The 27,822-nt window shown below is 38.6% G+C and overlaps 32 non-coding genes across 32 annotated transcripts; all 32 read left to right on the top strand.

Annotated features, from left to right (window-relative positions):
* The first annotated feature begins 288 nt into the window (after positions 1 to 288).
* Positions 289 to 361, top strand: TRNAK-UUU (transfer RNA lysine (anticodon UUU)). Its single transcript has one exon. It is a non-coding gene; the product is annotated as a tRNA-Lys (tRNA).
* A 339-nt stretch (positions 362 to 700) lies between these two features.
* On the top strand, positions 701 to 791 carry TRNAR-UCU (transfer RNA arginine (anticodon UCU)). The gene is given in 2 exon segments: positions 701 to 737; positions 756 to 791. It is a non-coding gene; the product is annotated as a tRNA-Arg (tRNA).
* A 1,226-nt stretch (positions 792 to 2,017) lies between these two features.
* Positions 2,018 to 2,090, top strand: TRNAK-UUU (transfer RNA lysine (anticodon UUU)). Its single transcript has one exon. It is a non-coding gene; the product is annotated as a tRNA-Lys (tRNA).
* A 339-nt stretch (positions 2,091 to 2,429) lies between these two features.
* TRNAR-UCU (transfer RNA arginine (anticodon UCU)) lies at positions 2,430 to 2,520 on the top strand. The gene is given in 2 exon segments: positions 2,430 to 2,466; positions 2,485 to 2,520. It is a non-coding gene; the product is annotated as a tRNA-Arg (tRNA).
* Positions 2,521 to 3,746: 1,226 nt separating this feature from the next.
* TRNAK-UUU (transfer RNA lysine (anticodon UUU)) lies at positions 3,747 to 3,819 on the top strand. Its single transcript has one exon. It is a non-coding gene; the product is annotated as a tRNA-Lys (tRNA).
* A 339-nt stretch (positions 3,820 to 4,158) lies between these two features.
* On the top strand, positions 4,159 to 4,249 carry TRNAR-UCU (transfer RNA arginine (anticodon UCU)). Its single transcript is given in 2 exon segments — positions 4,159 to 4,195; positions 4,214 to 4,249. It is a non-coding gene; the product is annotated as a tRNA-Arg (tRNA).
* Positions 4,250 to 5,475: 1,226 nt separating this feature from the next.
* TRNAK-UUU (transfer RNA lysine (anticodon UUU)) lies at positions 5,476 to 5,548 on the top strand. The gene has a single exon. It is a non-coding gene; the product is annotated as a tRNA-Lys (tRNA).
* A 339-nt stretch (positions 5,549 to 5,887) lies between these two features.
* TRNAR-UCU (transfer RNA arginine (anticodon UCU)) lies at positions 5,888 to 5,978 on the top strand. Its single transcript is given in 2 exon segments — positions 5,888 to 5,924; positions 5,943 to 5,978. It is a non-coding gene; the product is annotated as a tRNA-Arg (tRNA).
* Positions 5,979 to 7,203: 1,225 nt separating this feature from the next.
* TRNAK-UUU (transfer RNA lysine (anticodon UUU)) lies at positions 7,204 to 7,276 on the top strand. Its single transcript has one exon. It is a non-coding gene; the product is annotated as a tRNA-Lys (tRNA).
* Positions 7,277 to 7,615: 339 nt separating this feature from the next.
* On the top strand, positions 7,616 to 7,706 carry TRNAR-UCU (transfer RNA arginine (anticodon UCU)). Its single transcript is given in 2 exon segments — positions 7,616 to 7,652; positions 7,671 to 7,706. It is a non-coding gene; the product is annotated as a tRNA-Arg (tRNA).
* A 1,226-nt stretch (positions 7,707 to 8,932) lies between these two features.
* On the top strand, positions 8,933 to 9,005 carry TRNAK-UUU (transfer RNA lysine (anticodon UUU)). Its single transcript has one exon. It is a non-coding gene; the product is annotated as a tRNA-Lys (tRNA).
* A 339-nt stretch (positions 9,006 to 9,344) lies between these two features.
* On the top strand, positions 9,345 to 9,435 carry TRNAR-UCU (transfer RNA arginine (anticodon UCU)). The gene is given in 2 exon segments: positions 9,345 to 9,381; positions 9,400 to 9,435. It is a non-coding gene; the product is annotated as a tRNA-Arg (tRNA).
* A 1,226-nt stretch (positions 9,436 to 10,661) lies between these two features.
* On the top strand, positions 10,662 to 10,734 carry TRNAK-UUU (transfer RNA lysine (anticodon UUU)). Its single transcript has one exon. It is a non-coding gene; the product is annotated as a tRNA-Lys (tRNA).
* Positions 10,735 to 11,073: 339 nt separating this feature from the next.
* On the top strand, positions 11,074 to 11,164 carry TRNAR-UCU (transfer RNA arginine (anticodon UCU)). The gene is given in 2 exon segments: positions 11,074 to 11,110; positions 11,129 to 11,164. It is a non-coding gene; the product is annotated as a tRNA-Arg (tRNA).
* A 1,226-nt stretch (positions 11,165 to 12,390) lies between these two features.
* TRNAK-UUU (transfer RNA lysine (anticodon UUU)) lies at positions 12,391 to 12,463 on the top strand. The gene has a single exon. It is a non-coding gene; the product is annotated as a tRNA-Lys (tRNA).
* Positions 12,464 to 12,802: 339 nt separating this feature from the next.
* Positions 12,803 to 12,893, top strand: TRNAR-UCU (transfer RNA arginine (anticodon UCU)). The gene is given in 2 exon segments: positions 12,803 to 12,839; positions 12,858 to 12,893. It is a non-coding gene; the product is annotated as a tRNA-Arg (tRNA).
* A 1,226-nt stretch (positions 12,894 to 14,119) lies between these two features.
* Positions 14,120 to 14,192, top strand: TRNAK-UUU (transfer RNA lysine (anticodon UUU)). The gene has a single exon. It is a non-coding gene; the product is annotated as a tRNA-Lys (tRNA).
* A 339-nt stretch (positions 14,193 to 14,531) lies between these two features.
* Positions 14,532 to 14,622, top strand: TRNAR-UCU (transfer RNA arginine (anticodon UCU)). The gene is given in 2 exon segments: positions 14,532 to 14,568; positions 14,587 to 14,622. It is a non-coding gene; the product is annotated as a tRNA-Arg (tRNA).
* A 1,226-nt stretch (positions 14,623 to 15,848) lies between these two features.
* TRNAK-UUU (transfer RNA lysine (anticodon UUU)) lies at positions 15,849 to 15,921 on the top strand. Its single transcript has one exon. It is a non-coding gene; the product is annotated as a tRNA-Lys (tRNA).
* A 339-nt stretch (positions 15,922 to 16,260) lies between these two features.
* Positions 16,261 to 16,351, top strand: TRNAR-UCU (transfer RNA arginine (anticodon UCU)). The gene is given in 2 exon segments: positions 16,261 to 16,297; positions 16,316 to 16,351. It is a non-coding gene; the product is annotated as a tRNA-Arg (tRNA).
* Positions 16,352 to 17,577: 1,226 nt separating this feature from the next.
* On the top strand, positions 17,578 to 17,650 carry TRNAK-UUU (transfer RNA lysine (anticodon UUU)). Its single transcript has one exon. It is a non-coding gene; the product is annotated as a tRNA-Lys (tRNA).
* A 339-nt stretch (positions 17,651 to 17,989) lies between these two features.
* On the top strand, positions 17,990 to 18,080 carry TRNAR-UCU (transfer RNA arginine (anticodon UCU)). Its single transcript is given in 2 exon segments — positions 17,990 to 18,026; positions 18,045 to 18,080. It is a non-coding gene; the product is annotated as a tRNA-Arg (tRNA).
* A 1,226-nt stretch (positions 18,081 to 19,306) lies between these two features.
* Positions 19,307 to 19,379, top strand: TRNAK-UUU (transfer RNA lysine (anticodon UUU)). The gene has a single exon. It is a non-coding gene; the product is annotated as a tRNA-Lys (tRNA).
* A 339-nt stretch (positions 19,380 to 19,718) lies between these two features.
* Positions 19,719 to 19,809, top strand: TRNAR-UCU (transfer RNA arginine (anticodon UCU)). The gene is given in 2 exon segments: positions 19,719 to 19,755; positions 19,774 to 19,809. It is a non-coding gene; the product is annotated as a tRNA-Arg (tRNA).
* Positions 19,810 to 21,035: 1,226 nt separating this feature from the next.
* TRNAK-UUU (transfer RNA lysine (anticodon UUU)) lies at positions 21,036 to 21,108 on the top strand. The gene has a single exon. It is a non-coding gene; the product is annotated as a tRNA-Lys (tRNA).
* Positions 21,109 to 21,447: 339 nt separating this feature from the next.
* Positions 21,448 to 21,538, top strand: TRNAR-UCU (transfer RNA arginine (anticodon UCU)). The gene is given in 2 exon segments: positions 21,448 to 21,484; positions 21,503 to 21,538. It is a non-coding gene; the product is annotated as a tRNA-Arg (tRNA).
* A 1,226-nt stretch (positions 21,539 to 22,764) lies between these two features.
* Positions 22,765 to 22,837, top strand: TRNAK-UUU (transfer RNA lysine (anticodon UUU)). The gene has a single exon. It is a non-coding gene; the product is annotated as a tRNA-Lys (tRNA).
* Positions 22,838 to 23,176: 339 nt separating this feature from the next.
* Positions 23,177 to 23,267, top strand: TRNAR-UCU (transfer RNA arginine (anticodon UCU)). The gene is given in 2 exon segments: positions 23,177 to 23,213; positions 23,232 to 23,267. It is a non-coding gene; the product is annotated as a tRNA-Arg (tRNA).
* Positions 23,268 to 24,493: 1,226 nt separating this feature from the next.
* Positions 24,494 to 24,566, top strand: TRNAK-UUU (transfer RNA lysine (anticodon UUU)). The gene has a single exon. It is a non-coding gene; the product is annotated as a tRNA-Lys (tRNA).
* Positions 24,567 to 24,905: 339 nt separating this feature from the next.
* TRNAR-UCU (transfer RNA arginine (anticodon UCU)) lies at positions 24,906 to 24,996 on the top strand. The gene is given in 2 exon segments: positions 24,906 to 24,942; positions 24,961 to 24,996. It is a non-coding gene; the product is annotated as a tRNA-Arg (tRNA).
* Positions 24,997 to 26,222: 1,226 nt separating this feature from the next.
* On the top strand, positions 26,223 to 26,295 carry TRNAK-UUU (transfer RNA lysine (anticodon UUU)). Its single transcript has one exon. It is a non-coding gene; the product is annotated as a tRNA-Lys (tRNA).
* A 339-nt stretch (positions 26,296 to 26,634) lies between these two features.
* On the top strand, positions 26,635 to 26,725 carry TRNAR-UCU (transfer RNA arginine (anticodon UCU)). Its single transcript is given in 2 exon segments — positions 26,635 to 26,671; positions 26,690 to 26,725. It is a non-coding gene; the product is annotated as a tRNA-Arg (tRNA).
* Positions 26,726 to 27,822: the final 1,097 nt, after the last annotated feature.

Below are 27,822 nucleotides of genomic sequence, written 5' to 3'. Positions count from 1 at the left end.
ACTGCTGAAAATGTAATTTAGGAGTTAGTAATAGTATTTGGCCCTTTATTAATTTCACAGTGTCATTTTAAACACGTGATTTCTATGTCATCCGAAAATGAGATAGTACAAATTTCCGGAGTTATAATGGATTACGTGTGCTGCTGAAATTTCAAATGCTTAAAATATCAATTCATTATTAAACTCTAGAATATTGATTGCTAATATATGTAATTATATAAATATACAAAGTGTAGGTCAGTGTACGTCCACATTTGTTTAGCTGATTTTAAGGTAGAGTATAGCAGAGCCTGGATAGCTCAGTCGGTAGAGCATCAGACTTTTAATCTGAGGGTCCAGGGTTCAAGTCCCTGTTCAGGCGGTTGTTTCCTTTAAAGAAAAAGTACTCTAATTGTATGCTCTTTTTGTGGACCCCTGCATGACGAATAAGATATTCCATTACTAAAATTGCAAAAACGTCTTTCATGGAGTTGTGAAATACACATCTGTCTCACATATTATGTGCCATTTGACTAAACTTAAGTCGTACGTAGATTTACCAATGGTATCATGTAGTCTGAGACGGTGAATATCATTTCACCAATTCAATATTCAAAATATAGCCATGGTTATAGTATCAAATGAACTTTATAAAGCTGATCAACAGCTAATAGCTCATTATTTCATTTCAGAACATCTCTGCACCTCATTATAGCAGATTGGCTCTGTGGCGCAATGGATAGCGCATTGGACTTCTAGGTGAATGTAAAAAAGATATTCAAAGGTTGTGGGTTCGAATCCCACCAGAGTCAGTTTTATCCCTGTTATCCTGTTATCCCATGTACCAATTCATTATTATATTCTCTGTATTTAGTACTAATACCGGCAACCATCTTAACCCCTTGCGTGCTGATGACAGAACGGTTCCGTCATCAGCTACGGGTGAGCTGTGCTGATGACGAAACCGTTCCGTCATGACTCCGCCCGAGCAAGGCGGAGTCAGCACAGGCGGAAAATACGCCCCGCACGCAAGGGGTTAAAAAAACGTAGTGATAGTTGGGACACTTCCTAATGTTGATAATGTCATTTTGTGTATTGCTGCCTCAGAGCCTGGATAGCTCAGTCGGTAGAGCATCAGACTTTTAATCCGAGGGTCCAGGGTTCAAGTCCCTGTTCAGGCGGCTTGGTTAAAAAAAATGTATATCAATTGCATACTCTTTTCAGGATCCAATGAATGGGAAGTCCAATTACAGATGGTTCAAAAAAGTCTTGATCGAGTCCTTACATACCCATCTGTGCTCTACTTTCTTTGACAAGGGTTAAGAAGACTTACCCAAACTGTATCATGTAGTTTGACATGTTGATTATCTTTTATCCAATTCAATGTTCAAAATGTAAGCTAGTGTCCGATTAATTTGATAAAGTTGGTCAACAACTTATAGGTCATCTTTTTATTTGTGAATCTCTGATCACCTTGTTGAATCAGGTCGGATCTCTGGTGCAATGGATTGCGGCTTGGAGTCCTAGGCGAATGTAGCAAAAGCATTCAAACGCTAAGGGTTCGAACACCAACTGGGTCAATTTTATCCCTCCTCTATTTTATAACTAATTGAAACAGTAACCAGCAATCCTGCTTCTCCATCACCAGAAACATTTACCAAAATGGCAGTGAAAGAAAGTCTACTCAAACAGAGACTGTTTGCTTTGAAAATGTTGCATAGTCTATGCCCAAGAGGAAATTCCCAATGATACTGCTGAAAATGTAATTTAGGAGTTAGTAATAGTATTTGGCCCTTTATTAATTTCACAGTGTCATTTTAAACACGTGATTTCTATGTCATCCGAAAATGAGATAGTACAAATTTCCAGAGTTATAATGGATTACGTGTGCTGCTGAAATTTCAAATGCTTAAAATATCAATTCATTATTAAACTCTAGAATATTGATTGCTAATATATGTAATTATATAAATATACAAAGTGTAGGTCAGTGTACGTCCACATTTGTTTAGCTGATTTTAAGGTAGAGTATAGCAGAGCCTGGATAGCTCAGTTGGTAGAGCATCAGACTTTTAATCTGAGGGTCCAGGGTTCAAGTCCCTGTTCAGGCGGTTGTTTCCTTTAAAGAAAAAGTACTCTAATTGTATGCTCTTTTTGTGGACCCCTGCATGACGAATAAGATATTCCATTACTAAAATTGCAAAAACGTCTTTCATGGAGTTGTGAAATACACATCTGTCTCACATATTATGTGCCATTTGACTAAACTTAAGTCGTACGTAGATTTACCAATGGTATCATGTAGTCTGAGACGGTGAATATCATTTCACCAATTCAATATTCAAAATATAGCCATGGTTATAGTATCAAATGAACTTTATAAAGCTGATCAACAGCTAATAGCTCATTATTTCATTTCAGAACATCTCTGCACCTCATTATAGCAGATTGGCTCTGTGGCGCAATGGATAGCGCATTGGACTTCTAGGTGAATGTAAAAAAGATATTCAAAGGTTGTGGGTTCGAATCCCACCAGAGTCAGTTTTATCCCTGTTATCCTGTTATCCCAAGTACCAATTCATTATTATATTCTCTGTATTTAGTACTAATACCGGCAACCATCTTAACCCCTTGCGTGCTGATGACAGAACGGTTCCGTCATCAGCTACGGGTGAGCTGTGCTGATGACGAAACCGTTCCGTCATGACTCCGCCCGAGCAAGGCGGAGTCAGCACAGGCGGAAAATACGCCCCGCACGCAAGGGGTTAAAAAAACGTAGTGATAGTTGGGACACTTCCTAATGTTGATAATGTCATTTTGTGTATTGCTGCCTCAGAGCCTGGATAGCTCAGTCGGTAGAGCATCAGACTTTTAATCCGAGGGTCCAGGGTTCAAGTCCCTGTTCAGGCGGCTTGGTTAAAAAAAATGTATATCAATTGCATACTCTTTTCAGGATCCAATGAATGGGAAGTCCAATTACAGATGGTTCAAAAAAGTCTTGATCGAGTCCTTACATACCCATCTGTGCTCTACTTTCTTTGACAAGGGTTAAGAAGACTTACCCAAACTGTATCATGTAGTTTGACATGTTGATTATCTTTTATCCAATTCAATGTTCAAAATGTAAGCTAGTGTCCGATTAATTTGATAAAGTTGGTCAACAACTTATAGGTCATCTTTTTATTTGTGAATCTCTGATCACCTTGTTGAATCAGGTCGGATCTCTGGTGCAATGGATTGCGGCTTGGAGTCCTAGGCGAATGTAGCAAAAGCATTCAAACGCTAAGGGTTCGAACACCAACTGGGTCAATTTTTTCCCTCCTCTATTTTATAACTAATTGAAACAGTAACCAGCAATCCTGCTTCTCCATCACCAGAAACATTTACCAAAATGGCAGTGAAAGAAAGTCTACTTAAACAGAGACTGTTTGCTTTGAAAATGTTGCATAGTCTATGCCCAAGAGGAAATTCCCAATGATACTGCTGAAAATGTAATTTAGGAGTTAGTAATAGTATTTGGCCCTTTATTAATTTCACAGTGTCATTTTAAACACGTGATTTCTATGTCATCCGAAAATGAGATAGTACAAATTTCCGGAGTTATAATGGATTACGTGTGCTGCTAAAATTTCAAATGCTTAAAATATCAATTCATTATTAAACTCTAGAATATTGATTGCTAATATATGTAATTATATAAATATACAAAGTGTAGGTCAGTGTACGTCCACATTTGTTTAGCTGATTTTAAGGTAGAGTATAGCAGAGCCTGGATAGCTCAGTCGGTAGAGCATCAGACTTTTAATCTGAGGGTCCAGGGTTCAAGTCCCTGTTCAGGCGGTTGTTTCCTTTAAAGAAAAAGTACTCTAATTGTATGCTCTTTTTGTGGACCCCTGCATGACGAATAAGATATTCCATTACTAAAATTGCAAAAACGTCTTTCATGGAGTTGTGAAATACACATCTGTCTCACATATTATGTGCCATTTGACTAAACTTAAGTCGTACGTAGATTTACCAATGGTATCATGTAGTCTGAGACGGTGAATATCATTTCACCAATTCAATATTCAAAATATAGCCATGGTTATAGTATCAAATGAACTTTATAAAGCTGATCAACAGCTAATAGCTCATTATTTCATTTCAGAACATCTCTGCACCTCATTATAGCAGATTGGCTCTGTGGCGCAATGGATAGCGCATTGGACTTCTAGGTGAATGTAAAAAAGATATTCAAAGGTTGTGGGTTCGAATCCCACCAGAGTCAGTTTTATCCCTGTTATCCTGTTATCCCAAGTACCAATTCATTATTATATTCTCTGTATTTAGTACTAATACCGGCAACCATCTTAACCCCTTGCGTGCTGATGACAGAACGGTTCCGTCATCAGCTACGGGTGAGCTGTGCTGATGACGAAACCGTTCCGTCATGACTCCGCCCGAGCAAGGCGGAGTCAGCACAGGCGGAAAATACGCCCCGCACGCAAGGGGTTAAAAAAACGTAGTGATAGTTGGGACACTTCCTAATGTTGATAATGTCATTTTGTGTATTGCTGCCTCAGAGCCTGGATAGCTCAGTCGGTAGAGCATCAGACTTTTAATCCGAGGGTCCAGGGTTCAAGTCCCTGTTCAGGCGGCTTGGTTAAAAAAAATGTATATCAATTGCATACTCTTTTCAGGATCCAATGAATGGGAAGTCCAATTACAGATGGTTCAAAAAAGTCTTGATCGAGTCCTTACATACCCATCTGTGCTCTACTTTCTTTGACAAGGGTTAAGAAGACTTACCCAAACTGTATCATGTAGTTTGACATGTTGATTATCTTTTATCCAATTCAATGTTCAAAATGTAAGCTAGTGTCCGATTAATTTGATAAAGTTGGTCAACAACTTATAGGTCATCTTTTTATTTGTGAATCTCTGATCACCTTGTTGAATCAGGTCGGATCTCTGGTGCAATGGATTGCGGCTTGGAGTCCTAGGCGAATGTAGCAAAAGCATTCAAACGCTAAGGGTTCGAACACCAACTGGGTCAATTTTTTCCCTCCTCTATTTTATAACTAATTGAAACAGTAACCAGCAATCCTGCTTCTCCATCACCAGAAACATTTACCAAAATGGCAGTGAAAGAAAGTCTACTTAAACAGAGACTGTTTGCTTTGAAAATGTTGCATAGTCTATGCCCAAGAGGAAATTCCCAATGATACTGCTGAAAATGTAATTTAGGAGTTAGTAATAGTATTTGGCCCTTTATTAATTTCACAGTGTCATTTTAAACACGTGATTTCTATGTCATCCGAAAATGAGATAGTACAAATTTCCGGAGTTATAATGGATTACGTGTGCTGCTGAAATTTCAAATGCTTAAAATATCAATTCATTATTAAACTCTAGAATATTGATTGCTAATATATGTAATTATATAAATATACAAAGTGTAGGTCAGTGTACGTCCACATTTGTTTAGCTGATTTTAAGGTAGAGTATAGCAGAGCCTGGATAGCTCAGTCGGTAGAGCATCAGACTTTTAATCTGAGGGTCCAGGGTTCAAGTCCCTGTTCAGGCGGTTGTTTCCTTTAAAGAAAAAGTACTCTAATTGTATGCTCTTTTTGTGGACCCCTGCATGACGAATAAGATATTCCATTACTAAAATTGCAAAAACGTCTTTCATGGAGTTGTGAAATACACATCTGTCTCACATATTATGTGCCATTTGACTAAACTTAAGTCGTACGTAGATTTACCAATGGTATCATGTAGTCTGAGACGGTGAATATCATTTCACCAATTCAATATTCAAAATATAGCCATGGTTATAGTATCAAATGAACTTTATAAAGCTGATCAACAGCTAATAGCTCATTATTTCATTTCAGAACATCTCTGCACCTCATTATAGCAGATTGGCTCTGTGGCGCAATGGATAGCGCATTGGACTTCTAGGTGAATGTAAAAAAGATATTCAAAGGTTGTGGGTTCGAATCCCACCAGAGTCAGTTTTATCCCTGTTATCCTGTTATCCCAAGTACCAATTCATTATTATATTCTCTGTATTTAGTACTAATACCGGCAACCATCTTAACCCCTTGCGTGCTGATGACAGAACGGTTCCGTCATCAGCTACGGGTGAGCTGTGCTGATGACGAAACCGTTCCGTCATGACTCCGCCCGAGCAAGGCGGAGTCAGCACAGGCGGAAAATACGCCCCGCACGCAAGGGGTTAAAAAAACGTAGTGATAGTTGGGACACTTCCTAATGTTGATAATGTCATTTTGTGTATTGCTGCCTCAGAGCCTGGATAGCTCAGTCGGTAGAGCATCAGACTTTTAATCCGAGGGTCCAGGGTTCAAGTCCCTGTTCAGGCGGCTTGGTTAAAAAAATGTATATCAATTGCATACTCTTTTCAGGATCCAATGAATGGGAAGTCCAATTACAGATGGTTCAAAAAAGTCTTGATCGAGTCCTTACATACCCATCTGTGCTCTACTTTCTTTGACAAGGGTTAAGAAGACTTACCCAAACTGTATCATGTAGTTTGACATGTTGATTATCTTTTATCCAATTCAATGTTCAAAATGTAAGCTAGTGTCCGATTAATTTGATAAAGTTGGTCAACAACTTATAGGTCATCTTTTTATTTGTGAATCTCTGATCACCTTGTTGAATCAGGTCGGATCTCTGGTGCAATGGATTGCGGCTTGGAGTCCTAGGCGAATGTAGCAAAAGCATTCAAACGCTAAGGGTTCGAACACCAACTGGGTCAATTTTATCCCTCCTCTATTTTATAACTAATTGAAACAGTAACCAGCAATCCTGCTTCTCCATTACCAGAAACATTTACCAAAATGGCAGTGAAAGAAAGTCTACTTAAACAGAGACTGTTTGCTTTGAAAATGTTGCATAGTCTATGCCCAAGAGGAAATTCCCAATGATACTGCTGAAAATGTAATTTAGGAGTTAGTAATAGTATTTGGCCCTTTATTAATTTCACAGTGTCATTTTAAACACGTGATTTCTATGTCATCCGAAAATGAGATAGTACAAATTTCCGGAGTTATAATGGATTACGTGTGCTGCTGAAATTTCAAATGCTTAAAATATCAATTCATTATTAAACTCTAGAATATTGATTGCTAATATATGTAATTATATAAATATACAAAGTGTAGGTCAGTGTACGTCCACATTTGTTTAGCTGATTTTAAGGTAGAGTATAGCAGAGCCTGGATAGCTCAGTCGGTAGAGCATCAGACTTTTAATCTGAGGGTCCAGGGTTCAAGTCCCTGTTCAGGCGGTTGTTTCCTTTAAAGAAAAAGTACTCTAATTGTATGCTCTTTTTGTGGACCCCTGCATGACGAATAAGATATTCCATTACTAAAATTGCAAAAACGTCTTTCATGGAGTTGTGAAATACACATCTGTCTCACATATTATGTGCCATTTGACTAAACTTAAGTCGTACGTAGATTTACCAATGGTATCATGTAGTCTGAGACGGTGAATATCATTTCACCAATTCAATATTCAAAATATAGCCATGGTTATAGTATCAAATGAACTTTATAAAGCTGATCAACAGCTAATAGCTCATTATTTCATTTCAGAACATCTCTGCACCTCATTATAGCAGATTGGCTCTGTGGCGCAATGGATAGCGCATTGGACTTCTAGGTGAATGTAAAAAAGATATTCAAAGGTTGTGGGTTCGAATCCCACCAGAGTCAGTTTTATCCCTGTTATCCTGTTATCCCAAGTACCAATTCATTATTATATTCTCTGTATTTAGTACTAATACCGGCAACCATCTTAACCCCTTGCGTGCTGATGACAGAACGGTTCCGTCATCAGCTACGGGTGAGCTGTGCTGATGACGAAACCGTTCCGTCATGACTCCGCCCGAGCAAGGCGGAGTCAGCACAGGCGGAAAATACGCCCCGCACGCAAGGGGTTAAAAAAACGTAGTGATAGTTGGGACACTTCCTAATGTTGATAATGTCATTTTGTGTATTGCTGCCTCAGAGCCTGGATAGCTCAGTCGGTAGAGCATCAGACTTTTAATCCGAGGGTCCAGGGTTCAAGTCCCTGTTCAGGCGGCTTGGTTAAAAAAAATGTATATCAATTGCATACTCTTTTCAGGATCCATTGAATGGGAAGTCCAATTACAGATGGTTCAAAAAAGTCTTGATCGAGTCCTTACATACCCATCTGTGCTCTACTTTCTTTGACAAGGGTTAAGAAGACTTACCCAAACTGTATCATGTAGTTTGACATGTTGATTATCTTTTATCCAATTCAATGTTCAAAATGTAAGCTAGTGTCCGATTAATTTGATAAAGTTGGTCAACAACTTATAGGTCATCTTTTTATTTGTGAATCTCTGATCACCTTGTTGAATCAGGTCGGATCTCTGGTGCAATGGATTGCGGCTTGGAGTCCTAGGCGAATGTAGCAAAAGCATTCAAACGCTAAGGGTTCGAACACCAACTGGGTCAATTTTTTCCCTCCTCTATTTTATAACTAATTGAAACAGTAACCAGCAATCCTGCTTCTCCATCACCAGAAACATTTACCAAAATGGCAGTGAAAGAAAGTCTACTTAAACAGAGACTGTTTGCTTTGAAAATGTTGCATAGTCTATGCCCAAGAGGAAATTCCCAATGATACTGCTGAAAATGTAATTTAGGAGTTAGTAATAGTATTTGGCCCTTTATTAATTTCACAGTGTCATTTTAAACACGTGATTTCTATGTCATCCGAAAATGAGATAGTACAAATTTCCGGAGTTATAATGGATTACGTGTGCTGCTGAAATTTCAAATGCTTAAAATATCAATTCATTATTAAACTCTAGAATATTGATTGCTAATATATGTAATTATATAAATATACAAAGTGTAGGTCAGTGTACGTCCACATTTGTTTAGCTGATTTTAAGGTAGAGTATAGCAGAGCCTGGATAGCTCAGTCGGTAGAGCATCAGACTTTTAATCTGAGGGTCCAGGGTTCAAGTCCCTGTTCAGGCGGTTGTTTCCTTTAAAGAAAAAGTACTCTAATTGTATGCTCTTTTTGTGGACCCCTGCATGACGAATAAGATATTCCATTACTAAAATTGCAAAAACGTCTTTCATGGAGTTGTGAAATACACATCTGTCTCACATATTATGTGCCATTTGACTAAACTTAAGTCGTACGTAGATTTACCAATGGTATCATGTAGTCTGAGACGGTGAATATCATTTCACCAATTCAATATTCAAAATATAGCCATGGTTATAGTATCAAATGAACTTTATAAAGCTGATCAACAGCTAATAGCTCATTATTTCATTTCAGAACATCTCTGCACCTCATTATAGCAGATTGGCTCTGTGGCGCAATGGATAGCGCATTGGACTTCTAGGTGAATGTAAAAAAGATATTCAAAGGTTGTGGGTTCGAATCCCACCAGAGTCAGTTTTATCCCTGTTATCCTGTTATCCCAAGTACCAATTCATTATTATATTCTCTGTATTTAGTACTAATACCGGCAACCATCTTAACCCCTTGCGTGCTGATGACAGAACGGTTCCGTCATCAGCTACGGGTGAGCTGTGCTGATGACGAAACCGTTCCGTCATGACTCCGCCCGAGCAAGGCGGAGTCAGCACAGGCGGAAAATACGCCCCGCACGCAAGGGGTTAAAAAAACGTAGTGATAGTTGGGACACTTCCTAATGTTGATAATGTCATTTTGTGTATTGCTGCCTCAGAGCCTGGATAGCTCAGTCGGTAGAGCATCAGACTTTTAATCCGAGGGTCCAGGGTTCAAGTCCCTGTTCAGGCGGCTTGGTTAAAAAAAATGTATATCAATTGCATACTCTTTTCAGGATCCAATGAATGGGAAGTCCAATTACAGATGGTTCAAAAAAGTCTTGATCGAGTCCTTACATACCCATCTGTGCTCTACTTTCTTTGACAAGGGTTAAGAAGACTTACCCAAACTGTATCATGTAGTTTGACATGTTGATTATCTTTTATCCAATTCAATGTTCAAAATGTAAGCTAGTGTCCGATTAATTTGATAAAGTTGGTCAACAACTTATAGGTCATCTTTTTATTTGTGAATCTCTGATCACCTTGTTGAATCAGGTCGGATCTCTGGTGCAATGGATTGCGGCTTGGAGTCCTAGGCGAATGTAGCAAAAGCATTCAAACGCTAAGGGTTCGAACACCAACTGGGTCAATTTTATCCCTCCTCTATTTTATAACTAATTGAAACAGTAACCAGCAATCCTGCTTCTCCATCACCAGAAACATTTACCAAAATGGCAGTGAAAGAAAGTCTACTTAAACAGAGACTGTTTGCTTTGAAAATGTTGCATAGTCTATGCCCAAGAGGAAATTCCCAATGATACTGCTGAAAATGTAATTTAGGAGTTAGTAATAGTATTTGGCCCTTTATTAATTTCACAGTGTCATTTTAAACACGTGATTTCTATGTCATCCGAAAATGAGATAGTACAAATTTCCGGAGTTATAATGGATTACGTGTGCTGCTGAAATTTCAAATGCTTAAAATATCAATTCATTATTAAACTCTAGAATATTGATTGCTAATATATGTAATTATATAAATATACAAAGTGTAGGTCAGTGTACGTCCACATTTGTTTAGCTGATTTTAAGGTAGAGTATAGCAGAGCCTGGATAGCTCAGTCGGTAGAGCATCAGACTTTTAATCTGAGGGTCCAGGGTTCAAGTCCCTGTTCAGGCGGTTGTTTCCTTTAAAGAAAAAGTACTCTAATTGTATGCTCTTTTTGTGGACCCCTGCATGACGAATAAGATATTCCATTACTAAAATTGCAAAAACGTCTTTCATGGAGTTGTGAAATACACATCTGTCTCACATATTATGTGCCATTTGACTAAACTTAAGTCGTACGTAGATTTACCAATGGTATCATGTAGTCTGAGACGGTGAATATCATTTCACCAATTCAATATTCAAAATATAGCCATGGTTATAGTATCAAATGAACTTTATAAAGCTGATCAACAGCTAATAGCTCATTATTTCATTTCAGAACATCTCTGCACCTCATTATAGCAGATTGGCTCTGTGGCGCAATGGATAGCGCATTGGACTTCTAGGTGAATGTAAAAAAGATATTCAAAGGTTGTGGGTTCGAATCCCACCAGAGTCAGTTTTATCCCTGTTATCCTGTTATCCCAAGTACCAATTCATTATTATATTCTCTGTATTTAGTACTAATACCGGCAACCATCTTAACCCCTTGCGTGCTGATGACAGAACGGTTCCGTCATCAGCTACGGGTGAGCTGTGCTGATGACGAAACCGTTCCGTCATGACTCCGCCCGAGCAAGGCGGAGTCAGCACAGGCGGAAAATACGCCCCGCACGCAAGGGGTTAAAAAAACGTAGTGATAGTTGGGACACTTCCTAATGTTGATAATGTCATTTTGTGTATTGCTGCCTCAGAGCCTGGATAGCTCAGTCGGTAGAGCATCAGACTTTTAATCCGAGGGTCCAGGGTTCAAGTCCCTGTTCAGGCGGCTTGGTTAAAAAAAATGTATATCAATTGCATACTCTTTTCAGGATCCAATGAATGGGAAGTCCAATTACAGATGGTTCAAAAAAGTCTTGATCGAGTCCTTACATACCCATCTGTGCTCTACTTTCTTTGACAAGGGTTAAGAAGACTTACCCAAACTGTATCATGTAGTTTGACATGTTGATTATCTTTTATCCAATTCAATGTTCAAAATGTAAGCTAGTGTCCGATTAATTTGATAAAGTTGGTCAACAACTTATAGGTCATCTTTTTATTTGTGAATCTCTGATCACCTTGTTGAATCAGGTCGGATCTCTGGTGCAATGGATTGCGGCTTGGAGTCCTAGGCGAATGTAGCAAAAGCATTCAAACGCTAAGGGTTCGAACACCAACTGGGTCAATTTTATCCCTCCTCTATTTTATAACTAATTGAAACAGTAACCAGCAATCCTGCTTCTCCATCACCAGAAACATTTACCAAAATGGCAGTGAAAGAAAGTCTACTCAAACAGAGACTGTTTGCTTTGAAAATGTTGCATAGTCTATGCCCAAGAGGAAATTCCCAATGATACTGCTGAAAATGTAATTTAGGAGTTAGTAATAGTATTTGGCCCTTTATTAATTTCACAGTGTCATTTTAAACACGTGATTTCTATGTCATCCGAAAATGAGATAGTACAAATTTCCAGAGTTATAATGGATTACGTGTGCTGCTGAAATTTCAAATGCTTAAAATATCAATTCATTATTAAACTCTAGAATATTGATTGCTAATATATGTAATTATATAAATATACAAAGTGTAGGTCAGTGTACGTCCACATTTGTTTAGCTGATTTTAAGGTAGAGTATAGCAGAGCCTGGATAGCTCAGTTGGTAGAGCATCAGACTTTTAATCTGAGGGTCCAGGGTTCAAGTCCCTGTTCAGGCGGTTGTTTCCTTTAAAGAAAAAGTACTCTAATTGTATGCTCTTTTTGTGGACCCCTGCATGACGAATAAGATATTCCATTACTAAAATTGCAAAAACGTCTTTCATGGAGTTGTGAAATACACATCTGTCTCACATATTATGTGCCATTTGACTAAACTTAAGTCGTACGTAGATTTACCAATGGTATCATGTAGTCTGAGACGGTGAATATCATTTCACCAATTCAATATTCAAAATATAGCCATGGTTATAGTATCAAATGAACTTTATAAAGCTGATCAACAGCTAATAGCTCATTATTTCATTTCAGAACATCTCTGCACCTCATTATAGCAGATTGGCTCTGTGGCGCAATGGATAGCGCATTGGACTTCTAGGTGAATGTAAAAAAGATATTCAAAGGTTGTGGGTTCGAATCCCACCAGAGTCAGTTTTATCCCTGTTATCCTGTTATCCCAAGTACCAATTCATTATTATATTCTCTGTATTTAGTACTAATACCGGCAACCATCTTAACCCCTTGCGTGCTGATGACAGAACGGTTCCGTCATCAGCTACGGGTGAGCTGTGCTGATGACGAAACCGTTCCGTCATGACTCCGCCCGAGCAAGGCGGAGTCAGCACAGGCGGAAAATACGCCCCGCACGCAAGGGGTTAAAAAAACGTAGTGATAGTTGGGACACTTCCTAATGTTGATAATGTCATTTTGTGTATTGCTGCCTCAGAGCCTGGATAGCTCAGTCGGTAGAGCATCAGACTTTTAATCCGAGGGTCCAGGGTTCAAGTCCCTGTTCAGGCGGCTTGGTTAAAAAAAATGTATATCAATTGCATACTCTTTTCAGGATCCAATGAATGGGAAGTCCAATTACAGATGGTTCAAAAAAGTCTTGATCGAGTCCTTACATACCCATCTGTGCTCTACTTTCTTTGACAAGGGTTAAGAAGACTTACCCAAACTGTATCATGTAGTTTGACATGTTGATTATCTTTTATCCAATTCAATGTTCAAAATGTAAGCTAGTGTCCGATTAATTTGATAAAGTTGGTCAACAACTTATAGGTCATCTTTTTATTTGTGAATCTCTGATCACCTTGTTGAATCAGGTCGGATCTCTGGTGCAATGGATTGCGGCTTGGAGTCCTAGGCGAATGTAGCAAAAGCATTCAAACGCTAAGGGTTCGAACACCAACTGGGTCAATTTTTTCCCTCCTCTATGTTATAACTAATTGAAACAGTAACCAGCAATCCTGCTTCTCCATCACCAGAAACATTTACCAAAATGGCAGTGAAAGAAAGTCTACTTAAACAGAGACTGTTTGCTTTGAAAATGTTGCATAGTCTATGCCCAAGAGGAAATTCCCAATGATACTGCTGAAAATGTAATTTAGGAGTTAGTAATAGTATTTGGCCCTTTATTAATTTCACAGTGTCATTTTAAACACGTGATTTCTATGTCATCCGAAAATGAGATAGTACAAATTTCCGGAGTTATAATGGATTACGTGTGCTGCTGAAATTTCAAATGCTTAAAATATCAATTCATTATTAAACTCTAGAATATTGATTGCTAATATATGTAATTATATAAATATACAAAGTGTAGGTCAGTGTACGTCCACATTTGTTTAGCTGATTTTAAGGTAGAGTATAGCAGAGCCTGGATAGCTCAGTCGGTAGAGCATCAGACTTTTAATCTGAGGGTCCAGGGTTCAAGTCCCTGTTCAGGCGGTTGTTTCCTTTAAAGAAAAAGTACTCTAATTGTATGCTCTTTTTGTGGACCCCTGCATGACGAATAAGATATTCCATTACTAAAATTGCAAAAACGTCTTTCATGGAGTTGTGAAATACACATCTGTCTCACATATTATGTGCCATTTGACTAAACTTAAGTCGTACGTAGATTTACCAATGGTATCATGTAGTCTGAGACGGTGAATATCATTTCACCAATTCAATATTCAAAATATAGCCATGGTTATAGTATCAAATGAACTTTATAAAGCTGATCAACAGCTAATAGCTCATTATTTCATTTCAGAACATCTCTGCACCTCATTATAGCAGATTGGCTCTGTGGCGCAATGGATAGCGCATTGGACTTCTAGGTGAATGTAAAAAAGATATTCAAAGGTTGTGGGTTCGAATCCCACCAGAGTCAGTTTTATCCCTGTTATCCTGTTATCCCAAGTACCAATTCATTATTATATTCTCTGTATTTAGTACTAATACCGGCAACCATCTTAACCCCTTGCGTGCTGATGACAGAACGGTTCCGTCATCAGCTACGGGTGAGCTGTGCTGATGACGAAACCGTTCCGTCATGACTCCGCCCGAGCAAGGCGGAGTCAGCACAGGCGGAAAATACGCCCCGCACGCAAGGGGTTAAAAAAACGTAGTGATAGTTGGGACACTTCCTAATGTTGATAATGTCATTTTGTGTATTGCTGCCTCAGAGCCTGGATAGCTCAGTCGGTAGAGCATCAGACTTTTAATCCGAGGGTCCAGGGTTCAAGTCCCTGTTCAGGCGGCTTGGTTAAAAAAAATGTATATCAATTGCATACTCTTTTCAGGATCCAATGAATGGGAAGTCCAATTACAGATGGTTCAAAAAAGTCTTGATCGAGTCCTTACATACCCATCTGTGCTCTACTTTCTTTGACAAGGGTTAAGAAGACTTACCCAAACTGTATCATGTAGTTTGACATGTTGATTATCTTTTATCCAATTCAATGTTCAAAATGTAAGCTAGTGTCCGATTAATTTGATAAAGTTGGTCAACAACTTATAGGTCATCTTTTTATTTGTGAATCTCTGATCACCTTGTTGAATCAGGTCGGATCTCTGGTGCAATGGATTGCGGCTTGGAGTCCTAGGCGAATGTAGCAAAAGCATTCAAACGCTAAGGGTTCGAACACCAACTGGGTCAATTTTTTCCCTCCTCTATTTTATAACTAATTGAAACAGTAACCAGCAATCCTGCTTCTCCATCACCAGAAACATTTACCAAAATGGCAGTGAAAGAAAGTCTACTTAAACAGAGACTGTTTGCTTTGAAAATGTTGCATAGTCTATGCCCAAGAGGAAATTCCCAATGATACTGCTGAAAATGTAATTTAGGAGTTAGTAATAGTATTTGGCCCTTTATTAATTTCACAGTGTCATTTTAAACACGTGATTTCTATGTCATCCGAAAATGAGATAGTACAAATTTCCGGAGTTATAATGGATTACGTGTGCTGCTGAAATTTCAAATGCTTAAAATATCAATTCATTATTAAACTCTAGAATATTGATTGCTAATATATGTAATTATATAAATATACAAAGTGTAGGTCAGTGTACGTCCACATTTGTTTAGCTGATTTTAAGGTAGAGTATAGCAGAGCCTGGATAGCTCAGTCGGTAGAGCATCAGACTTTTAATCTGAGGGTCCAGGGTTCAAGTCCCTGTTCAGGCGCTTGTTTCCTTTAAAGAAAAAGTACTCTAATTGTATGCTCTTTTTGTGGACCCCTGCATGACGAATAAGATATTCCATTACTAAAATTGCAAAAACGTCTTTCATGGAGTTGTGAAATACACATCTGTCTCACATATTATGTGCCATTTGACTAAACTTAAGTCGTACGTAGATTTACCAATGGTATCATGTAGTCTGAGACGGTGAATATCATTTCACCAATTCAATATTCAAAATATAGCCATGGTTATAGTATCAAATGAACTTTATAAAGCTGATCAACAGCTAATAGCTCATTATTTCATTTCAGAACATCTCTGCACCTCATTATAGCAGATTGGCTCTGTGGCGCAATGGATAGCGCATTGGACTTCTAGGTGAATGTAAAAAAGATATTCAAAGGTTGTGGGTTCGAATCCCACCAGAGTCAGTTTTATCCCTGTTATCCTGTTATCCCAAGTACCAATTCATTATTATATTCTCTGTATTTAGTACTAATACCGGCAACCATCTTAACCCCTTGCGTGCTGATGACAGAACGGTTCCGTCATCAGCTACGGGTGAGCTGTGCTGATGACGAAACCGTTCCGTCATGACTCCGCCCGAGCAAGGCGGAGTCAGCACAGGCGGAAAATACGCCCCGCACGCAAGGGGTTAAAAAAACGTAGTGATAGTTGGGACACTTCCTAATGTTGATAATGTCATTTTGTGTATTGCTGCCTCAGAGCCTGGATAGCTCAGTCGGTAGAGCATCAGACTTTTAATCCGAGGGTCCAGGGTTCAAGTCCCTGTTCAGGCGGCTTGGTTAAAAAAAATGTATATCAATTGCATACTCTTTTCAGGATCCAATGAATGGGAAGTCCAATTACAGATGGTTCAAAAAAGTCTTGATCGAGTCCTTACATACCCATCTGTGCTCTACTTTCTTTGACAAGGGTTAAGAAGACTTACCCAAACTGTATCATGTAGTTTGACATGTTGATTATCTTTTATCCAATTCAATGTTCAAAATGTAAGCTAGTGTCCGATTAATTTGATAAAGTTGGTCAACAACTTATAGGTCATCTTTTTATTTGTGAATCTCTGATCACCTTGTTGAATCAGGTCGGATCTCTGGTGCAATGGATTGCGGCTTGGAGTCCTAGGCGAATGTAGCAAAAGCATTCAAACGCTAAGGGTTCGAACACCAACTGGGTCAATTTTATCCCTCCTCTATTTTATAACTAATTGAAACAGTAACCAGCAATCCTGCTTCTCCATCACCAGAAACATTTACCAAAATGGCAGTGAAAGAAAGTCTACTTAAACAGAGACTGTTTGCTTTGAAAATGTTGCATAGTCTATGCCCAAGAGGAAATTCCCAATGATACTGCTGAAAATGTAATTTAGGAGTTAGTAATAGTATTTGGCCCTTTATTAATTTCACAGTGTCATTTTAAACACGTGATTTCTATGTCATCCGAAAATGAGATAGTACAAATTTCCAGAGTTATAATGGATTACGTGTGCTGCTGAAATTTCAAATGCTTAAAATATCAATTCATTATTAAACTCTAGAATATTGATTGCTAATATATGTAATTATATAAATATACAAAGTGTAGGTCAGTGTACGTCCACATTTGTTTAGCTGATTTTAAGGTAGAGTATAGCAGAGCCTGGATAGCTCAGTCGGTAGAGCATCAGACTTTTAATCTGAGGGTCCAGGGTTCAAGTCCCTGTTCAGGCGCTTGTTTCCTTTAAAGAAAAAGTACTCTAATTGTATGCTCTTTTTGTGGACCCCTGCATGACGAATAAGATATTCCATTACTAAAATTGCAAAAACGTCTTTCATGGAGTTGTGAAATACACATCTGTCTCACATATTATGTGCCATTTGACTAAACTTAAGTCGTACGTAGATTTACCAATGGTATCATGTAGTCTGAGACGGTGAATATCATTTCACCAATTCAATATTCAAAATATAGCCATTATTATAGTATCAAATGAACTTTATAAAGCTGATCAACAGCTAATAGCTCATTATTTCATTTCAGAACATCTCTGCACCTCATTATAGCAGATTGGCTCTGTGGCGCAATGGATAGCGCATTGGACTTCTAGGTGAATGTAAAAAAGATATTCAAAGGTTGTGGGTTCGAATCCCACCAGAGTCAGTTTTATCCCTGTTATCCTGTTATCCCAAGTACCAATTCATTATTATATTCTCTGTATTTAGTACTAATACCGGCAACCATCTTAACCCCTTGCGTGCTGATGACAGAACGGTTCCGTCATCAGCTACGGGTGAGCTGTGCTGATGACGAAACCGTTCCGTCATGACTCCGCCCGAGCAAGGCGGAGTCAGCACAGGCGGAAAATACGCCCCGCACGCAAGGGGTTAAAAAAACGTAGTGATAGTTGGGACACTTCCTAATGTTGATAATGTCATTTTGTGTATTGCTGCCTCAGAGCCTGGATAGCTCAGTCGGTAGAGCATCAGACTTTTAATCCGAGGGTCCAGGGTTCAAGTCCCTGTTCAGGCGGCTTGGTTAAAAAAAATGTATATCAATTGCATACTCTTTTCAGGATCCAATGAATGGGAAGTCCAATTACAGATGGTTCAAAAAAGTCTTGATCGAGTCCTTACATACCCATCTGTGCTCTACTTTCTTTGACAAGGGTTAAGAAGACTTACCCAAACTGTATCATGTAGTTTGACATGTTGATTATCTTTTATCCAATTCAATGTTCAAAATGTAAGCTAGTGTCCGATTAATTTGATAAAGTTGGTCAACAACTTATAGGTCATCTTTTTATTTGTGAATCTCTGATCACCTTGTTGAATCAGGTCGGATCTCTGGTGCAATGGATTGCGGCTTGGAGTCCTAGGCGAATGTAGCAAAAGCATTCAAACGCTAAGGGTTCGAACACCAACTGGGTCAATTTTTTCCCTCCTCTATTTTATAACTAATTGAAACAGTAACCAGCAATCCTGCTTCTCCATCACCAGAAACATTTACCAAAATGGCAGTGAAAGAAAGTCTACTTAAACAGAGACTGTTTGCTTTGAAAATGTTGCATAGTCTATGCCCAAGAGGAAATTCCCAATGATACTGCTGAAAATGTAATTTAGGAGTTAGTAATAGTATTTGGCCCTTTATTAATTTCACAGTGTCATTTTAAACACGTGATTTCTATGTCATCCGAAAATGAGATAGTACAAATTTCCGGAGTTATAATGGATTACGTGTGCTGCTGAAATTTCAAATGCTTAAAATATCAATTCATTATTAAACTCTAGAATATTGATTGCTAATATATGTAATTATATAAATATACAAAGTGTAGGTCAGTGTACGTCCACATTTGTTTAGCTGATTTTAAGGTAGAGTATAGCAGAGCCTGGATAGCTCAGTCGGTAGAGCATCAGACTTTTAATCTGAGGGTCCAGGGTTCAAGTCCCTGTTCAGGCGGTTGTTTCCTTTAAAGAAAAAGTACTCTAATTGTATGCTCTTTTTGTGGACCCCCGCATGACGAATAAGATATTCCATTACTAAAATTGCAAAAACGTCTTTCATGGAGTTGTGAAATACACATCTGTCTCACATATTATGTGCCATTTGACTAAACTTAAGTCGTACGTAGATTTACCAATGGTATCATGTAGTCTGAGACGGTGAATATCATTTCACCAATTCAATATTCAAAATATAGCCATGGTTATAGTATCAAATGAACTTTATAAAGCTGATCAACAGCTAATAGCTCATTATTTCATTTCAGAACATCTCTGCACCTCATTATAGCAGATTGGCTCTGTGGCGCAATGGATAGCGCATTGGACTTCTAGGTGAATGTAAAAAAGATATTCAAAGGTTGTGGGTTCGAATCCCACCAGAGTCAGTTTTATCCCTGTTATCCTGTTATCCCAAGTACCAATTCATTATTATATTCTCTGTATTTAGTACTAATACCGGCAACCATCTTAACCCCTTGCGTGCTGATGACAGAACGGTTCCGTCATCAGCTACGGGTGAGCTGTGCTGATGACGAAACCGTTCCGTCATGACTCCGCCCGAGCAAGGCGGAGTCAGCACAGGCGGAAAATACGCCCCGCACGCAAGGGGTTAAAAAAACGTAGTGATAGTTGGGACACTTCCTAATGTTGATAATGTCATTTTGTGTATTGCTGCCTCAGAGCCTGGATAGCTCAGTCGGTAGAGCATCAGACTTTTAATCCGAGGGTCCAGGGTTCAAGTCCCTGTTCAGGCGGCTTGGTTAAAAAAAATGTATATCAATTGCATACTCTTTTCAGGATCCAATGAATGGGAAGTCCAATTACAGATGGTTCAAAAAAGTCTTGATCGAGTCCTTACATACCCATCTGTGCTCTACTTTCTTTGACAAGGGTTAAGAAGACTTACCCAAACTGTATCATGTAGTTTGACATGTTGATTATCTTTTATCCAATTCAATGTTCAAAATGTAAGCTAGTGTCCGATTAATTTGATAAAGTTGGTCAACAACTTATAGGTCATCTTTTTATTTGTGAATCTCTGATCACCTTGTTGAATCAGGTCGGATCTCTGGTGCAATGGATTGCGGCTTGGAGTCCTAGGCGAATGTAGCAAAAGCATTCAAACGCTAAGGGTTCGAACACCAACTGGGTCAATTTTATCCCTCCTCTATTTTATAACTAATTGAAACAGTAACCAGCAATCCTGCTTCTCCATCACCAGAAACATTTACCAAAATGGCAGTGAAAGAAAGTCTACTCAAACAGAGACTGTTTGCTTTGAAAATGTTGCATAGTCTATGCCCAAGAGGAAATTCCCAATGATACTGCTGAAAATGTAATTTAGGAGTTAGTAATAGTATTTGGCCCTTTATTAATTTCACAGTGTCATTTTAAACACGTGATTTCTATGTCATCCGAAAATGAGATAGTACAAATTTCCAGAGTTATAATGGATTACGTGTGCTGCTGAAATTTCAAATGCTTAAAATATCAATTCATTATTAAACTCTAGAATATTGATTGCTAATATATGTAATTATATAAATATACAAAGTGTAGGTCAGTGTACGTCCACATTTGTTTAGCTGATTTTAAGGTAGAGTATAGCAGAGCCTGGATAGCTCAGTTGGTAGAGCATCAGACTTTTAATCTGAGGGTCCAGGGTTCAAGTCCCTGTTCAGGCGGTTGTTTCCTTTAAAGAAAAAGTACTCTAATTGTATGCTCTTTTTGTGGACCCCTGCATGACGAATAAGATATTCCATTACTAAAATTGCAAAAACGTCTTTCATGGAGTTGTGAAATACACATCTGTCTCACATATTATGTGCCATTTGACTAAACTTAAGTCGTACGTAGATTTACCAATGGTATCATGTAGTCTGAGACGGTGAATATCATTTCACCAATTCAATATTCAAAATATAGCCATGGTTATAGTATCAAATGAACTTTATAAAGCTGATCAACAGCTAATAGCTCATTATTTCATTTCAGAACATCTCTGCACCTCATTATAGCAGATTGGCTCTGTGGCGCAATGGATAGCGCATTGGACTTCTAGGTGAATGTAAAAAAGATATTCAAAGGTTGTGGGTTCGAATCCCACCAGAGTCAGTTTTATCCCTGTTATCCTGTTATCCCAAGTACCAATTCATTATTATATTCTCTGTATTTAGTACTAATACCGGCAACCATCTTAACCCCTTGCGTGCTGATGACAGAACGGTTCCGTCATCAGCTACGGGTGAGCTGTGCTGATGACGAAACCGTTCCGTCATGACTCCGCCCGAGCAAGGCGGAGTCAGCACAGGCGGAAAATACGCCCCGCACGCAAGGGGTTAAAAAAACGTAGTGATAGTTGGGACACTTCCTAATGTTGATAATGTCATTTTGTGTATTGCTGCCTCAGAGCCTGGATAGCTCAGTCGGTAGAGCATCAGACTTTTAATCCGAGGGTCCAGGGTTCAAGTCCCTGTTCAGGCGGCTTGGTTAAAAAAAATGTATATCAATTGCATACTCTTTTCAGGATCCAATGAATGGGAAGTCCAATTACAGATGGTTCAAAAAAGTCTTGATCGAGTCCTTACATACCCATCTGTGCTCTACTTTCTTTGACAAGGGTTAAGAAGACTTACCCAAACTGTATCATGTAGTTTGACATGTTGATTATCTTTTATCCAATTCAATGTTCAAAATGTAAGCTAGTGTCCGATTAATTTGATAAAGTTGGTCAACAACTTATAGGTCATCTTTTTATTTGTGAATCTCTGATCACCTTGTTGAATCAGGTCGGATCTCTGGTGCAATGGATTGCGGCTTGGAGTCCTAGGCGAATGTAGCAAAAGCATTCAAACGCTAAGGGTTCGAACACCAACTGGGTCAATTTTTTCCCTCCTCTATTTTATAACTAATTGAAACAGTAACCAGCAATCCTGCTTCTCCATCACCAGAAACATTTACCAAAATGGCAGTGAAAGAAAGTCTACTTAAACAGAGACTGTTTGCTTTGAAAATGTTGCATAGTCTATGCCCAAGAGGAAATTCCCAATGATACTGCTGAAAATGTAATTTAGGAGTTAGTAATAGTATTTGGCCCTTTATTAATTTCACAGTGTCATTTTAAACACGTGATTTCTATGTCATCCGAAAATGAGATAGTACAAATTTCCGGAGTTATAATGGATTACGTGTGCTGCTGAAATTTCAAATGCTTAAAATATCAATTCATTATTAAACTCTAGAATATTGATTGCTAATATATGTAATTATATAAATATACAAAGTGTAGGTCAGTGTACGTCCACATTTGTTTAGCTGATTTTAAGGTAGAGTATAGCAGAGCCTGGATAGCTCAGTCGGTAGAGCATCAGACTTTTAATCTGAGGGTCCAGGGTTCAAGTCCCTGTTCAGGCGGTTGTTTCCTTTAAAGAAAAAGTACTCTAATTGTATGCTCTTTTTGTGGACCCCTGCATGACGAATAAGATATTCCATTACTAAAATTGCAAAAACGTCTTTCATGGAGTTGTGAAATACACATCTGTCTCACATATTATGTGCCATTTGACTAAACTTAAGTCGTACGTAGATTTACCAATGGTATCATGTAGTCTGAGACGGTGAATATCATTTCACCAATTCAATATTCAAAATATAGCCATGGTTATAGTATCAAATGAACTTTATAAAGCTGATCAACAGCTAATAGCTCATTATTTCATTTCAGAACATCTCTGCACCTCATTATAGCAGATTGGCTCTGTGGCGCAATGGATAGCGCATTGGACTTCTAGGTGAATGTAAAAAAGATATTCAAAGGTTGTGGGTTCGAATCCCACCAGAGTCAGTTTTATCCCTGTTATCCTGTTATCCCAAGTACCAATTCATTATTATATTCTCTGTATTTAGTACTAATACCGGCAACCATCTTAACCCCTTGCGTGCTGATGACAGAACGGTTCCGTCATCAGCTACGGGTGAGCTGTGCTGATGACGAAACCGTTCCGTCATGACTCCGCCCGAGCAAGGCGGAGTCAGCACAGGCGGAAAATACGCCCCGCACGCAAGGGGTTAAAAAAACGTAGTGATAGTTGGGACACTTCCTAATGTTGATAATGTCATTTTGTGTATTGCTGCCTCAGAGCCTGGATAGCTCAGTCGGTAGAGCATCAGACTTTTAATCCGAGGGTCCAGGGTTCAAGTCCCTGTTCAGGCGGCTTGGTTAAAAAAAATGTATATCAATTGCATACTCTTTTCAGGATCCAATGAATGGGAAGTCCAATTACAGATGGTTCAAAAAAGTCTTGATCGAGTCCTTACATACCCATCTGTGCTCTACTTTCTTTGACAAGGGTTAAGAAGACTTACCCAAACTGTATCATGTAGTTTGACATGTTGATTATCTTTTATCCAATTCAATGTTCAAAATGTAAGCTAGTGTCCGATTAATTTGATAAAGTTGGTCAACAACTTATAGGTCATCTTTTTATTTGTGAATCTCTGATCACCTTGTTGAATCAGGTCGGATCTCTGGTGCAATGGATTGCGGCTTGGAGTCCTAGGCGAATGTAGCAAAAGCATTCAAACGCTAAGGGTTCGAACACCAACTGGGTCAATTTTATCCCTCCTCTATTTTATAACTAATTGAAACAGTAACCAGCAATCCTGCTTCTCCATCACCAGAAACATTTACCAAAATGGCAGTGAAAGAAAGTCTACTTAAACAGAGACTGTTTGCTTTGAAAATGTTGCATAGTCTATGCCCAAGAGGAAATTCCCAATGATACTGCTGAAAATGTAATTTAGGAGTTAGTAATAGTATTTGGCCCTTTATTAATTTCACAGTGTCATTTTAAACACGTGATTTCTATGTCATCCGAAAATGAGATAGTACAAATTTCCGGAGTTATAATGGATTACGTGTGCTGCTGAAATTTCAAATGCTTAAAATATCAATTCATTATTAAACTCTAGAATATTGATTGCTAATATATGTAATTATATAAATATACAAAGTGTAGGTCAGTGTACGTCCACATTTGTTTAGCTGATTTTAAGGTAGAGTATAGCAGAGCCTGGATAGCTCAGTCGGTAGAGCATCAGACTTTTAATCTGAGGGTCCAGGGTTCAAGTCCCTGTTCAGGCGGTTGTTTCCTTTAAAGAAAAAGTACTCTAATTGTATGCTCTTTTTGTGGACCCCTGCATGACGAATAAGATATTCCATTACTAAAATTGCAAAAACGTCTTTCATGGAGTTGTGAAATACACATCTGTCTCACATATTATGTGCCATTTGACTAAACTTAAGTCGTACGTAGATTTACCAATGGTATCATGTAGTCTGAGACGGTGAATATCATTTCACCAATTCAATATTCAAAATATAGCCATGGTTATAGTATCAAATGAACTTTATAAAGCTGATCAACAGCTAATAGCTCATTATTTCATTTCAGAACATCTCTGCACCTCATTATAGCAGATTGGCTCTGTGGCGCAATGGATAGCGCATTGGACTTCTAGGTGAATGTAAAAAAGATATTCAAAGGTTGTGGGTTCGAATCCCACCAGAGTCAGTTTTATCCCTGTTATCCTGTTATCCCAAGTACCAATTCATTATTATATTCTCTGTATTTAGTACTAATACCGGCAACCATCTTAACCCCTTGCGTGCTGATGACAGAACGGTTCCGTCATCAGCTACGGGTGAGCTGTGCTGATGACGAAACCGTTCCGTCATGACTCCGCCCGAGCAAGGCGGAGTCAGCACAGGCGGAAAATACGCCCCGCACGCAAGGGGTTAAAAAAACGTAGTGATAGTTGGGACACTTCCTAATGTTGATAATGTCATTTTGTGTATTGCTGCCTCAGAGCCTGGATAGCTCAGTCGGTAGAGCATCAGACTTTTAATCCGAGGGTCCAGGGTTCAAGTCCCTGTTCAGGCGGCTTGGTTAAAAAAAATGTATATCAATTGCATACTCTTTTCAGGATCCAATGAATGGGAAGTCCAATTACAGATGGTTCAAAAAAGTCTTGATCGAGTCCTTACATACCCATCTGTGCTCTACTTTCTTTGACAAGGGTTAAGAAGACTTACCCAAACTGTATCATGTAGTTTGACATGTTGATTATCTTTTATCCAATTCAATGTTCAAAATGTAAGCTAGTGTCCGATTAATTTGATAAAGTTGGTCAACAACTTATAGGTCATCTTTTTATTTGTGAATCTCTGATCACCTTGTTGAATCAGGTCGGATCTCTGGTGCAATGGATTGCGGCTTGGAGTCCTAGGCGAATGTAGCAAAAGCATTCAAACGCTAAGGGTTCGAACACCAACTGGGTCAATTTTTTCCCTCCTCTATTTTATAACTAATTGAAACAGTAACCAGCAATCCTGCTTCTCCATCACCAGAAACATTTACCAAAATGGCAGTGAAAGAAAGTCTACTTAAACAGAGACTGTTTGCTTTGAAAATGTTGCATAGTCTATGCCCAAGAGGAAATTCCCAATGATACTGCTGAAAATGTAATTTAGGAGTTAGTAATAGTATTTGGCCCTTTATTAATTTCACAGTGTCATTTTAAACACGTGATTTCTATGTCATCCGAAAATGAGATAGTACAAATTTCCGGAGTTATAATGGATTACGTGTGCTGCTGAAATTTCAAATGCTTAAAATATCAATTCATTATTAAACTCTAGAATATTGATTGCTAATATATGTAATTATATAAATATACAAAGTGTAGGTCAGTGTACGTCCACATTTGTTTAGCTGATTTTAAGGTAGAGTATAGCAGAGCCTGGATAGCTCAGTCGGTAGAGCATCAGACTTTTAATCTGAGGGTCCAGGGTTCAAGTCCCTGTTCAGGCGGTTGTTTCCTTTAAAGAAAAAGTACTCTAATTGTATGCTCTTTTTGTGGACCCCTGCATGACGAATAAGATATTCCATTACTAAAATTGCAAAAACGTCTTTCATGGAGTTGTGAAATACACATCTGTCTCACATATTATGTGCCATTTGACTAAACTTAAGTCGTACGTAGATTTACCAATGGTATCATGTAGTCTGAGACGGTGAATATCATTTCACCAATTCAATATTCAAAATATAGCCATGGTTATAGTATCAAATGAACTTTATAAAGCTGATCAACAGCTAATAGCTCATTATTTCATTTCAGAACATCTCTGCACCTCATTATAGCAGATTGGCTCTGTGGCGCAATGGATAGCGCATTGGACTTCTAGGTGAATGTAAAAAAGATATTCAAAGGTTGTGGGTTCGAATCCCACCAGAGTCAGTTTTATCCCTGTTATCCTGTTATCCCAAGTACCAATTCATTATTATATTCTCTGTATTTAGTACTAATACCGGCAACCATCTTAACCCCTTGCGTGCTGATGACAGAACGGTTCCGTCATCAGCTACGGGTGAGCTGTGCTGATGACGAAACCGTTCCGTCATGACTCCGCCCGAGCAAGGCGGAGTCAGCACAGGCGGAAAATACGCCCCGCACGCAAGGGGTTAAAAAAACGTAGTGATAGTTGGGACACTTCCTAATGTTGATAATGTCATTTTGTGTATTGCTGCCTCAGAGCCTGGATAGCTCAGTCGGTAGAGCATCAGACTTTTAATCCGAGGGTCCAGGGTTCAAGTCCCTGTTCAGGCGGCTTGGTTAAAAAAAATGTATATCAATTGCATACTCTTTTCAGGATCCAATGAATGGGAAGTCCAATTACAGATGGTTCAAAAAAGTCTTGATCGAGTCCTTACATACCCATCTGTGCTCTACTTTCTTTGACAAGAGTTAAGAAGACTTACCCAAACTGTATCATGTAGTTTGACATGTTGATTATCTTTTATCCAATTCAATGTTCAAAATGTAAGCTAGTGTCCGATTAATTTGATAAAGTTGGTCAACAACTTATAGGTCATCTTTTTATTTGTGAATCTCTGATCACCTTGTTGAATCAGGTCGGATCTCTGGTGCAATGGATTGCGGCTTGGAGTCCTAGGCGAATGTAGCAAAAGCATTCAAACGCTAAGGGTTCGAACACCAACTGGGTCAATTTTATCCCTCCTCTATTTTATAACTAATTGAAACAGTAACCAGCAATCCTGCTTCTCCATCACCAGAAACATTTACCAAAATGGCAGTGAAAGAAAGTCTACTTAAACAGAGACTGTTTGCTTTGAAAATGTTGCATAGTCTATGCCCAAGAGGAAATTCCCAATGATACTGCTGAAAATGTAATTTAGGAGTTAGTAATAGTATTTGGCCCTTTATTAATTTCACAGTGTCATTTTAAACACGTGATTTCTATGTCATCCGAAAATGAGATAGTACAAATTTCCGGAGTTATAATGGATTACGTGTGCTGCTGAAATTTCAAATGC

Source organism: Lissotriton vulgaris, unplaced genomic scaffold (genome assembly GCF_964263255.1).
Source record: "Lissotriton vulgaris unplaced genomic scaffold, aLisVul1.2 SCAFFOLD_1527, whole genome shotgun sequence".
NCBI classification, from domain to species: Eukaryota; Metazoa; Chordata; class Amphibia; order Caudata; family Salamandridae; genus Lissotriton; species Lissotriton vulgaris.
Note: the sequence above shows the minus strand (reverse complement) of the source record. Positions and strands in the feature narration are given on the sequence as shown.